The following is a 12,874-nucleotide window of genomic DNA, read 5'->3' on the forward strand; positions in this document are numbered from 1 at the left end:
CAGACATTTGCTGAAGTGATTAGGTGCTTCCAAGTTGTGACCATCCTTCATAGGAAAAGCTGGGAGACATACACCAAGACTGGCTTTGTTCTAATCCCGTACTCGCTGTACTGTAACGCTTCATCACCGTTTACCCTATCATCCAGCTCTCACAGCAAGAGACTTACCTATACCTTATATGCTGAGAAAACAACCTGCACTGCCTGGGGAACATCATTCATGCTGACAAGTCCACCACAGTTCTGAAGATGATGTTTCCCGTTTCTTGAATCTCTTCTGAAATTCTTCTGTCCCGCGTTTCGTCGCTATTAATCTGGATGGAGAGACCTTCTCCCTTCCTGCTACAGATTAATAAGCAGACCATACCTACCGTTCCCATCTAGGCAAGAAATACACTTCAAAGTTGCAGCGAGCTGGACAGACTGATGGTAAATGCACCTGCTGTGTTAGGATGTGAAACTTGTTCATATTAGCTGCTCTCCCACAGACCATCTCTTGGCCTAAAGGCGTAAAATGTTGACCCCATATTAAGAATGTTTTTTTATATACAATTTTAAGACAGTAGCATGTTTTCCAACATGAAGAGCATGCTTTGCTCTCCTTAATCTTTGAGGAAGAGTGGGTGCAGAGCTGCCATTTCACAAAACCAGGAGGCAAGGGCCTTTGAGAGACATGAACACTACTGTGTGCAGAGTATGGCATACCTTTATTTTTAATAGCATGGACAGTCACAAAAGAGATGTAATCTGCAGCTCCATCGTGTTCCAGGAGGGGTCACAGCGTTGGAGTACCAGGCCCACATTAGGTATGACCAAGAACACTACCTCTTCTTCATTTCATTTCACTTCTCCCTCTTTTACCCGATCCTATTCCTCCTCCTGCTGAGTGGTGTTGCTTGGCTTTATCCACGTGCTCCTCCACTTCTCTTTGAGCTGAAAAGGCAAGCAAACAAATACATGAATGCTGGTAAAGTCACTAGAAAGTAAGCTGTTGGTATTTAAAAAGAAAAATCCTTATTCACAGAGTGATTTAGAGAATTGTTTTTCACTTGTTTTTGCAAGTGTCTAAATCCAGCTGATCTCAAGAAAACATAAAAACACACTGAAACACAACTGCACTCTGAAGAGCCTTCCTATGGTGAAGCTACTTGCCCAGAATGGGAGATAAGCTAAAATAAGACGTCCTACACAAAAGTCATGTATTCAGGACAGCTCTGAAGCCCAGGAAACAGTGACAGCAGCAAGCTGACCCTGCAAACCAAAATGAAATCAGAACGCAGGGAGATGAGATCCAGATTTTCCTGTGAGCAGAAGGTGGATGCTCGGTGGTACTGCAGGCAAGCGTCTTTCCAAATGAGGTCCACACATGGGAACAAACGTGTCCAAGGGCCTCACACCCAACAGAGAGCTGCTGGGTGCCGAACACATCTGAAAATCTGGTGCTGGGAGTGGGCACTGAGCCCTGGCAAATCTAACTCCCAGCCCTGCTGAAAATCTGTTACCACATCATCAATGTTAAAAGACAGGTTTTTCAAATGGGAAAAGTGCATTTATCGCCCTCTGCAAACTCACGAACAACACAAGGCATAATTGCTCAAGTGTCAAATAAAAATTCTCGGCTGAGTAAACACCACACGTGGACCTTTTTTGATCCCCAAATATGAATGCTTTAGAACAGGATGAGCATGTGGCCGGTAAGGCTGTAATGGAGAGTGCTTTGTATCCTTAACTCTACCAGGCATGATAAAGTGCCCGCTATCATGAAAAAAAACCCTCATCTTGAAAGGCAGAGGGAAACCAGATGAGAAAACGGTAGAAACTTAGTGGGAACTCCAGGGGTTTGGGGATATTTTGCTTGCTTTCAATTTCTCCAAAAGAAGGATCTCTCCCATAGCTTGAGGCTAAGGAGAAATACAGTCCCATCCACCTGAGGCATCCAGAGAGCAAGACTGAAAGGCCAGGTTTAGCGTTGGTGCGGGAGCAGGTGTGAGCCAAACCAAGGGGAGCATGCACCCACAGCCCCTCCACCCCGGAAGGAACTCAAGGCTGCTGGAATCTCTACCTCAGCTATTGCTGATTGCAACACATTGGCTACTTCTGATATTGCAATCCTTTCTGCTGCCCGGACAGATGCTTCAGTAACTCTTTCTGCCTCTGGGTTTTCAGATGCTTCCAACCCTGCTGTTCCTTCAGGAGTGACCACATTTCCACCTGGATCTGCTTCCTCTGGGCTTTCCACCTCCTCTGTTGCTGCTGCTTTTTCTACTCCTTCCACCTTGGCTCATGATTCTATTACATCCTTCTCTGATCCCTCTGGTGCTGTGACAGCCAGCAGTTCCATGTCCCCTGCAAGGTCACCAATGGCCAGTGTAGCAGGAGGATGCTTCCCAGGGGACAGCACAGGCCTGCAGAGTTGGAGAGCTGGCCCGGATCCTGTTGGTAGAAATGGAGAGTGTGAAGAAGCACAACTATATACAAGTGCATTTCCTAGCATCACTGCAAGTGAACCGGTGACAGGTCCTGGAGCTGGCAAGGGCTGCTTTTTAACAGCCTGTCTTTTCTGCACAGACACAGAGAAAGAGGCTGAGACCCGGAGCATCCATGCAGTAGCACAGCTTTGACTCTTATATCCCAGCTCCATGTTCTCCAGTGGGTGACAGGCATTTTTGCAGCCTGAGCTGAGGCCAAGCGCACAACTCTCCACCAAAACATCTCCAGTGCTTCATATCAGGTGGTTTGTGTAGCAAAGACAAAGAAGAGAACAAAAATAAGGTTGGCTCTTTTCCCAAGATTAGTTTGCTTAATATCCCAGGGTGAGGGGCGGAAGTTTTCTCTACAGAGAAAACAGCATGAATTCCAGAGAACATACAAGTCAAACGTTTTTTTTTCAAACTGTCCTACCCTGGTAAACCCCCTACAAAAAGAATCCAAGGGTCATCCCCACAGGCAGGGAATTGCAGGGTCGAGTCTGACAGACACGGTGTGTCTTCTCCCACAGTTTCTGTCAATGCATCTCACTTCTGACCTGAAACATCCTTCCTGCTGCAATCTCTGCTCCCCATGCACACCTAAACTCTTGTGTTTCAAAATCTCTGCAGTCACAGTAAATTTTCAGTTGGCATGTTCCTCTAAGTACCAAGGAAAGACCATCAACTCAGGTGAATTCTGACAATCAAATTATAATTTCTGATAAATGCACAAAGAACATTGTTAGAGAAGATCCGTAACTGTCTAATATATATTAATCAACTTTTATATCAGAAAGATCCTCTTGTCAAACATAGCTCTGCTGTCAGGTCAAAACATAGGTTGCAGTGGAGCAAATGAGTAGTTCCCATATAAACCTTGAGAGAAGCCACACCATAGGTGCTACTCTCCAGTCTAGAAGTCGGGACAAGACCGAGACATTAGAGTGGATGGGTTACATTGTATGAATTCAGAGTATGAGTTTAGGAGTCAGAAAGAGCCATTGGGTCTGCCCATACAAAGAGGTTTAGGCAAAAAAATTAAAAAAAAAAATCACCATTTGATTAATTCCTCTGTGTTTTGTCCCATCTTTCTCATGGAGACTGGCACAGGCACCGGATTAACACGCAACTAATTTTTGGGCATACGACTACACAGCAATACAAAGGGATTCCTGTAGCGTGGAGGCATCCTAACCCTGCCAGCACAACACCAGGGTTTGGCACAGCTCAGCAGCCCCCTGCACACCTCCACGGGCAGTCCCAAGAAAAGGACAAATAACACTTGCCAGATGTGCCGAAGAACAGCAGGGACCCAGATGCAAGTATATGGAGGATACTGGCTGTTCCCAGCTCACACATGCTCCACAAACCACCACCAGGGAACTGGGGCAAGCCTGATGAAATAGTGATGACACCGCTGTTCAATGATGTTTAGCGTCAGTAATTGAAACAGAAGAGGAAAAATAAGGTGGAAAGCTATGAAAAGACGGGATGGAATAAACAAGAGGTATTGGGGCAGGAAAACGGGGAAAATGGCAGAGAAAAAAAAGGGGAAAAAAAGACACCTGAGGAGTTAAAGAGGAAAAACAGGAGAAGAATGCAGGCTGCAGATCATCACTGCTAGAAGAAGGAGAGTTGTGCTCAACTATACTTAGAAGACTTGGGGTCGAAAGCCACCTGAAGCACCCTGACACGCACACCTACATCCTTGTGGACACAAGTCAGTCACTTGCTCATGCCACTGAACAAGCTACCTGCATATCTGCTTCATTAAATAGTAACCCTGTAGGTCTGCTGACAAGAACATACTTCTCTCTCCTTTGGTAATTAGCCCTGAAGGCTGGTCATGCTCACTGGCCATGAAACGCTGCAACAAGAAGCCTTTTCATGCCACAAGCTTTACCTTTGTCCCTGTCTGTTCCCATCAGCTTGGCAAAGGCAGGCATGATGCCTGCCTGACACCGGTGCTCCTCGGCCACGTTCACGCCCTCCCCCTGCCGAGACGGGTGCAGACATCTCTCAACAGGGCAGATATGAGCTTGCCGGGACAGTTGGCTGGTGACTTAGGAAACTGGGAACTTTCAGCCTTTTCCTTCTGCCTGGAAAAAAACAAGGGCAGACTCAGGAGTGGCCATTCCCTGTCAGTCAGCTCGAGACAGCTGCAATTCAATACGCTGGGAAGAGGAAGGGTCTTATGAGGCTCCAGAGATACAGGGGGGGAAGCACAGGGTTTTGTGTAAGGAACTGTACAGGAACCGAAGGCTCAGCCCTTCTGCAGAAGGCTGGGCACACTGTTTGCTTAGCAAACCTCATCCCAGAGCAGAGCGGGTTTCTCTCACTTATGCCACCGAGGGCAGGACTTCACTACCCACTGCACGTGCTAGTCAAGAAAAGGCTCTGGCCCCAGTCACAATATAATCATAAAAGTAATGAAAGACCCAAATCTATATTAACAAATGTAAAACACCTCCTGCAATGCGGGCTGAGCTAAGCTAAAGCAGACATGGACTCAGTTTAAGGGATTAAAATGTTTGAGTTTTTCTAATTACTCTCCTTGTCAGAAAACAAAGGAGGCAGGTTAGTAACGCTTACCCCTTTTGGAGACTTTAGGAGGCTGAAAAGAAGCATGCATAGCCCAAAGCTTTAGCTTTATGAACACATTTCCCCTCCGAAATATTTTGGAGATAAATTCCAGGCACCTCTGCAAGAAGAACAGTGCAAAGATTAAAACCAAACATATTCCCAGTAACTCTGGGCAGCCTGTTCCAGCTGTGAGACCACAGACGTGGGAATGAACCTTCGGCTGTGCTAAGACTTGAGATAAGACCTTGAGTAAGTCCCACCTGCCTCTCTGGCCTGTGGTCCCCCAACTGTAATACTCCAGAGTGGTGATGACTGAGAAGTAGCAAAGGTTACTCCTTATTTTATGGTGTCTGATGTCTGGTCGCTGCAAGTACAGGTTTTCCAGAAGCTTGCTGCCTGCACAGTTTTCATATATTAGCATTTTGACCCACATTTTCATGTGGGTCAATTTAACCTCATAACCTCCAATTTAACCTTATAAATTGCCTCTAAACCACCAGAATATTACCCTACCGTCCCCAAGAGAGCAGGTTGGCAGGCTTTGGATCAAGAAACCACTCAACTCCACAGCATTGTCAAAGTCCATCACCTCCCTTCCCAGATCATTCCAATACCCACTAAGAGCATTCCCAACCTGACCTGCCTTTTCTGAGCTCTCGCATACCTTGCTCAAGAATATGCAATTTAGGTGCCTCCCATTCACTGCACAAGCACTGCTTCCTTCCATCAGAGCCCAAGCAGAGGTCTTTTTTGTGCTCTGCAGCATTTTTATTCACTCAGGGAAGCAGTTTGCAAAGCCCCTTGTTAAAATCTCTCCCACCACTTGGAAGTTGTGTAGTTTGCCTCCAGCCCATGTGTTTATGTCTGACTAATGTTCATTGCTTCAAAATGAGTTTGAAGCTAATGCTGTGTCTTCCAATTAAACATTTGATGGAATGACATCAAAACCAAAACAGACAGAAGAAGTGATTTCCCTTTGATAGGCTGACCACATTGTACAAAACTCACTATAATAAGACTCCAGTTGCATAGAATTTTGCCAGACTTTAATCGTTTTAATTAAAGCTTTCCATGCTGGTTGTCTGAGCTGGTCAGATTTTAGGGTTAAAATTTCAGCTAATGCAGTTCATCCACTACAGGAAAACATTTTACTCGAGTTAAAAAAAAAACCTCAACCAAACAAACAACTGGTATGTCTTGCAATGAACAGCCTCGGTGCTACAGCTTGGAGCACTGCTTTAAAATTTGGCAGGAAGGTCACAATGGTGCAAGAGAACATTTTTTTTGTAGAGAGAGTAGTAGTACACCTTCAGCCAAGCTATAAGCCCCTGAAAAATCAGTTTGCACATGCTCTGTAGCAATTTGTGATAGTTTGGCAGCAGAAATATTTTTCAAAGTCCTGACTTCACAATCTGAATATTCTTTCTCTGCAGTTTTGGTTTTCTTTAATGTAATCTATAAAAATAGCCAGTGACCTTTAGTGGCATCTAAACAGGCTCCCAGTTTCCTTCCATGGTTTGAAGAGTTAAACAATAGCCCCAAAGAAATGACTCAATACTACACACACTTGTACTCAGCGCCTGGGAAATTGCTGGTGGTTGGTTAGCAGGAACAAGGAGATTCAGAGAGTTCCAATGTGTGTTAGGTTCAGGCAGTTTGGGGGCTGGGGCATGAAAGGCTTGAAATGCAGCAAGCCAGCTTCCCCCCCACCCCGCCACTGCTCCACACACCAAGTAGTGTGAGGATACCCACAAATTTTGGGTGAAAGACTACAAGGGAAAAATGTTTTGGGTTGTTGGGGGACTTTGTGGCTACCCTCACCAAGCTCTCAGCATAATGGTTTCCATGCACCAAGCCTCTCAACTTCTTAGCACAGGCTGCTAGAATCTTTCAGTGTGGCACAGTGGGGGATTTGAGCTCCCAAACCAGCATGTTCCTATAGGTAGGGCAGGAGCATTAAATTACCCTTGTTCTTAGAGGAGAAGGGAAATGTCAGAACCCTGTTAGGCAAAGTTCACCCGACACCAGTTTTTAACATATGTCCATAACCTCAGCCAGAAAGAAACCTTCAACAGCTCAGCTGGTGGAACTGTTGCCCTTAGACCGCAAGCGATGTGTTTGAAATCTGAGAGAGAGAATATACAGGTTTCTGAATAAATCAGGATTCTGGAAATGGGGTCAACCTCCTGGCTGACAGTCACAATATGACCACCGCCAGTGTTGGGGGAAAGCAAAGTGTTTGCAAGTGAATTATTTCGTTGCTCTGAAACCCCTGTCTCCTAAGAACTTCTTTTCTATATACCTGCCAAAGCTGCTATTTACCCAACATAACCATAGCACTTGGGTCATTAAACAATACTGATGGCAATGCCCAGAGAACTCCAAGCACCTATTGTAGTATCACTGAATTCCTCCTTTGATCACCATGGTCAGAAATATCTGATTTTTATCACTCTTTAATAGCTCCCAATCAACTTTAAGAAGTTACCACAATGCTCATGGTAGAACCTTTGTCAGACCAGGGTAATCATTGACAAAAGCAGAACAGCAGATCTCACTAGCTCAGCGTTGTCAGTCATATGTGACCTTCTCCACGGACTCGTTACACCAGGGACAGGGATTCAGCTTCCATGTTGAAGACTACTCTGCCTGTGTCAGAGCAGAAAAGGCTGTAAATAGAAAAGTAATTTTCTATGCTTCCTGCAAAAACCTGCAGAGATTAAAAGGGAAGAAAACCTGAAGTATATTTGAGACATTTCTGGAGGGCACATTCTCCCCTAAGCATAAAATAGGTACTTTAACGTTCATGTATTGCTACTAGATAATTCAAGAGAAACAGATCTTTCCCACACCTAAGAGACAGAAAGATTCCTCCTCCTAAAATTCTGCCACCCTTGATCTGTGTCCCAGATGATGCTTACAAACAATCTAGCAACACTTTGTAGTTGCTGTTACGACCTAAAGATGCTTATACTCACTATCTTCCCCTGGCTAAGACTGTCTTATTGACACGTATCTAACCAAACCCCAAGCAGCTGCTTATTCAGCATGTGCTTAGCACTGAAAGCTGCTGTTTCAGACCTGATGGGCTCATATGCCTCAAAGGTTGCTTAAGCTCTCCAGCCACACTAGTTTGTCTAATAAAAAGCATTATCTCTATCTATAAGGCTTGCCCAGCAGTAATCAGCGAGATGTATCTTGTCTGATTCAAAAATTTGTCAGTTGAAAGGAAATGAAAACCCAGTGCTTCGATGAATGCTTCTAAAAACAAAATGGTCCAAAGGAAGTGGTATGAAATTAAGTTTATAAAACGCAAGAAATTATAGAAGTTAATATTATTTTACAAGTTTCTGTTTTCTGTATGCTGATATGTTGCTCTTGAGAGGCTTCCGTATTCTTGGAAACTCCCAAGAAGCTCTTAAGAACCAAAAACATTGGAAGTGAGTTTTAGGACCAAGACTTCTCTAAGTGGGGGAGACGCACATCAACACCCATGACAGCCTGTTTCAGTGAAAACAAAAAAGGTTATCCTTGGTTTTGGAAGCATTCTGTGAAAGTAAGGATGATTACAACTCAATTGCAACATATTTAATGAATCACAATGAGCAGCTCACAGATTACTTCAGCAGAGAAAAGATCACATTTGCAATAGCCATTTGAAGGAGGAGCATTTTTTAGGTAATCATAAGTTACATAATTACACGATTAAAGCCCTAGTTTGAAGGTAGTCAAAACCGAGTAAAAATGCATATCATAACCTGCCCAATCCAACTCTTTAATGTGTAGTTATAACCCCCTGTTCAGATAAGAATTTCTCTCTTTATTACCTAACTGGTGATGTACATTCTGGGAATTTTGGTACTGGCGCTAAAGCACCAGGCATTATCTAGAGGGAAAAGAGTGGATTCAAGGGCTGCTGTACAGTGTATTGACCAACATAGGTGACTTCCTAAAGGATTAAACAATAACTGGAATTTACGACACTTGCATGTTCCTCAGGAGTGAGGAAAAAATGGAAAAATCACATACTTTCTAAACGAAGCACTACTCTATCTTGGCATAAGAAACCTAGGAAAGATGAAGCAAAACCCAAAGACTCTATTCACTTCACTTAAGACAGGAGCTGTGTATTCTGGTGGAAGTGTTGGTTTCCTACCTCTAACATGAGCGCATATTCATGTCTTTCAGTAACAGATCATAAACATATTAGTCTAGTGACTTTATCTTGTACAGTTCATGAAATCATAAGGATTTTAATCCTCTGGTGCATTTGGGGAATTTTGCAGACTTTCAGTGCTCCTACTCAAGTCAGCCATGCAACCAGATGATTAAGCTAAATTTGCTTAAAAGAAAATCTTCATTTAATACCTAAACAAAAACATTGAGCTTTAAAACATAAAAGTGTTATTTAATGGCCATTATGGCAGTATGAGCACCAGATGCAAGCTGCTCTGTGCTGTCCAAGCTCAGCTTCCCAGGAGTAACGCTCTGCATGACATAAACCCTCCCAGCAACAAGTTCTACAGCAACTGTAGCTCTGCAACATTTGTCTGTCTGTTCATTGGACATCAAGATTTGACCCAACGTACAGCCAGAGAGAACATCATCTCCTCTTGCTCTGGGTGGGGCAGAGGGACCGAACCCCCCTTTCATTAATTCCTTAACAAAAGCAGCCTTATGTTTTAATTGCATCAGCCACTCATTGCAGCAAACTGCAGTTGCTCTCAGAGCTGCTTTTGGGCTCTGTCTCTTCCCAGCAAAGCCACTGGGAATTTTGTTAAGTAGCAAATGGGAAAAGGGCTTGGACCATACATACACTGTACAGCAGCAAATTCTGTACAGAGTATGCACAGAGAAAGTATAATTGAACCTTTTCCAGAAAGCAGCTGTCTTTGGGTTAGAAAACAATGTCTAGTTACTAGTTAGCCAATAAAATAATTTAGAAGTAATAAAGAATGGAGATCCATTCTCTTGAGAAAACCTTTATGAATCAATAATGTATGGATGTACCAAGCTTTTAATTTAGTGAGCTCCAATTACTGAAAACCCCACAGAAGCAAGTAGCCAGACTGCTTTCAGTCTCTCAGAGGGACACCTGAAAAGCTCTCTTCTAATCACCACATTGCATCAGAGAAGCACGGTTGGACAAATTCAAACAAATCCCTAGTGGATTCTTAAAGGAACCTCTAATCCAATCCTGCCGTCCACCAAGAAATTGTGTTTTTGAAGGAAAAGGATCTGTCTCCCATCAGGGAAGTTTCCTCCAGCATCTGGGCTGAGCCAAGCGCAAAATGAAACCTTGAACCTATGCCCAGCATGATCATCGAGAACTGAAACTTTCAAATTAGGACAATATAAAAGATGCCAATAAAAAAATCTTTACTGCAAGCCCTGTTCTGATGCATAAATCTTGTCCTGCTTCCCTTCCAGCCCAGCTAAAACCTGGGCTATGCTAAATCCCCAGGGAGATCCCACTCATGATATTTCTGACACAAGCCAGGGAACAGTTGAAATTACAAAACAGTTCTCATGAGAATCTCAGATCAAAGAAATCCACCTCCATTTGCATGAACTTTTAGATAAACATTCAAAAAAAGTTTAAAGTTCATTGAGGGATTGACCCTTTTCTGCAGTCACCCTCACACAAATCCTGTATTTGCCATTTGTCTTTATGGGTGGTAAGGTCTTTAGGGCAGGCACTGGGACCTCCTATGCATTAGTAAAACGCTAGCACCATCAGCCTCTGGTTCGAAATAAAGCCTGTGTGTCCTAACATGGTGTAAATAAAATTCGTAACCTGTCCAGCCCAAATACATGACCTTATGATGACCCTCCCCTCATCTCTCTATGCTGTTCTAGGTATTGGAGTCAGATTTGGTGAGGTTTAATACACGAAAGTGTATCACACATGGTATGTCCAAATGATCAGATACTGGGAGACAATACACACGACCAGGTCATATCAGAACTAAACTGAAAAATTTATAAGAAAACTCATCCGTGTCTCTCTCTCTCTCTTTTGTCCTTTGCTTTAACCACCAGATGTTCCCCGTTTAACTGCCTGCTACCTTCTCCAAGATTTAAATTAGACCTTAAGTACTCCCAGAGACACGATGGCAGCACAGAAAGGTTGTAGGAGAAATATACTTTTGCCTTGGCATCCTATGTGTGGTTAAAGATATAAAAAGAACTAAAAATCCTGTAATAACAAGCTAGGTTCTGGCACCCTAACTAAGAGCTCAAAATCTCACTCTTTCCCTTGTATTAAAGTGAGCAGCTTCACAAAGACTCAAACCATAGATTATCTTCAGGGTTATTGTGATGTGACTATGAAGCTTTCTCATCAGGCTGCCAGTGGCAGCGGGGGGAGCTTTCTGAATCAGGCCCTTATCATTTATACCACATTACAATCCAAAATGAAAAATGACTTGCTCCAGATTTGATAGAATAAAGCATCTTGAGATGCCATAGAAGTACCCAATTTTCAATAAAGACATTAAACCTAAGCTTCAAAAAAAAGGGAATAATTACATCGTTTTTTGCTTTGAGTTCTAATGTTAAAAGTGTCAATTTATAAAACTAGGTGAACATCCACAATTCCTAAGCAGACTGCAGCTAATTAGACCCCTTTTGATCTTTTATTTTGCCTAGAAGCTTATTCAACAACTTTACACAAAACTCAAGGTTTTGACACACTAGTGGACTGGGGGAGGGGGGGGAAGACTGCAGAAAAGAAAATTTTCTCTCCTGCTTGCTAAGGCAAGGGGCTCATCACTTCCCCAAACACACTTGCTGTCAGCAAGCCCGGGAAACTCTTTCTAGTCGTGATCCCAACTGCCTCTTATTTGAGGTATCTGGATGAAGACGTGATGGAAAACAAAATATTAAAAACTAAATCAAAGCACAGAGTTGTTACTAATGCTCCAGCTTTACATACACAAGTTTTATACACGAATTACTGTTCTAGGTGAAGGATGACAACACAGAAGACTAAACATCACGTCTCTAGAGCAATGGGATGGTTTGTCTTTAACTGCCTCTGCAAACAAACTGGGCACTGGCTTTGTAGCAGTCTTCAAAATGACTGTGCGGTGCAGAGAGAAGAGGGCTCTGCAGTTTCCTGTCTAAGCAACATCCAAGTGCATTGTAGAGGGTTATCCAACAGGGTCTGGTGGGATAAGGACAGGCAATGCGGATCAGAGAAACAGAGCCCCTACTGTGCTATCCTGCACCAAATCAAATCTTTGAGTGAATTGGCTCCGTCTTGGGGCAGTGGAAGTGACTAGACAATTTCTTCATGTCCCTTCCAGCCCTCCTTCCTCTGAAGGACTGGTGTTAAAATAACTGTGAGAGCCAGATGACACAGAAGCCATTAGGCCTTTGGCTTCTGTCATTTCATAAAAAAACTCCTTGCCCTGCCTCGAGATGAAACAATATTATCAGACCTGAAGGACCCAGGTTATTGGGCTCATGCACACAGACCCTGAGGACCAGGAAGCCAGACTGATCCAGGAGTGACTAATCACAGCCTGAGAAATCAGTGATTTATTTCTGGACCTGGAAGATTATTTTTCTCCTATAGCATTGCTTCATCCTGTAGTAAAGTATAGGGGACTTTATCAACTGCCATGCAGCAAAGGGGAGGGAGGTGGTGCACACAATCTGAAAGGGAACGCCTTTAGCAGCCTTTGGACTTCCTGCAACTGTGGATCATCAGGAACAGCATGGGGTTGGGTCCTGCTCCAGCCAGTGGGAAACACCTAGAAACTCAAAGTCCTGTGTAAACTGGCTTTTAGGTGTTTCAGCAAAGGGGGCAGTACTGTC

At 43.6% G+C, this 12,874-nt stretch overlaps 1 long non-coding RNA gene across 9 annotated transcripts in view; it reads right to left on the reverse strand.

The window, feature by feature from the left end:
• Positions 1-534: 534 nt before the first annotated feature.
• Positions 535-12,874, reverse strand: part of LOC128853294 (uncharacterized) — a 54,307-nt gene continuing 41,967 nt past the window's right edge. For 6 of the 9 annotated variants that reach the window (XR_008451736.1, XR_008451739.1, XR_008451737.1 and 3 more), the window contains 4 exons: positions 5,060-5,168; positions 4,371-4,566; positions 2,062-2,432; positions 535-932 (listed from right to left, as the gene is read on the reverse strand). This is a non-coding gene — a long non-coding RNA (uncharacterized LOC128853294). Of the gene's footprint in view, positions 933-2,061; positions 2,433-4,370; positions 4,567-5,059; positions 5,169-7,608; positions 7,700-12,874 lie in introns of all 9 variants that reach the window. The other 3 variants (XR_008451735.1, XR_008451740.1, XR_008451733.1) reach the window with 3 other exon arrangements.

Source organism: Cuculus canorus, chromosome 11 (assembly GCF_017976375.1).
Source record: "Cuculus canorus isolate bCucCan1 chromosome 11, bCucCan1.pri, whole genome shotgun sequence".
NCBI lineage: Eukaryota > Metazoa > Chordata > Aves > Cuculiformes > Cuculidae > Cuculus > Cuculus canorus.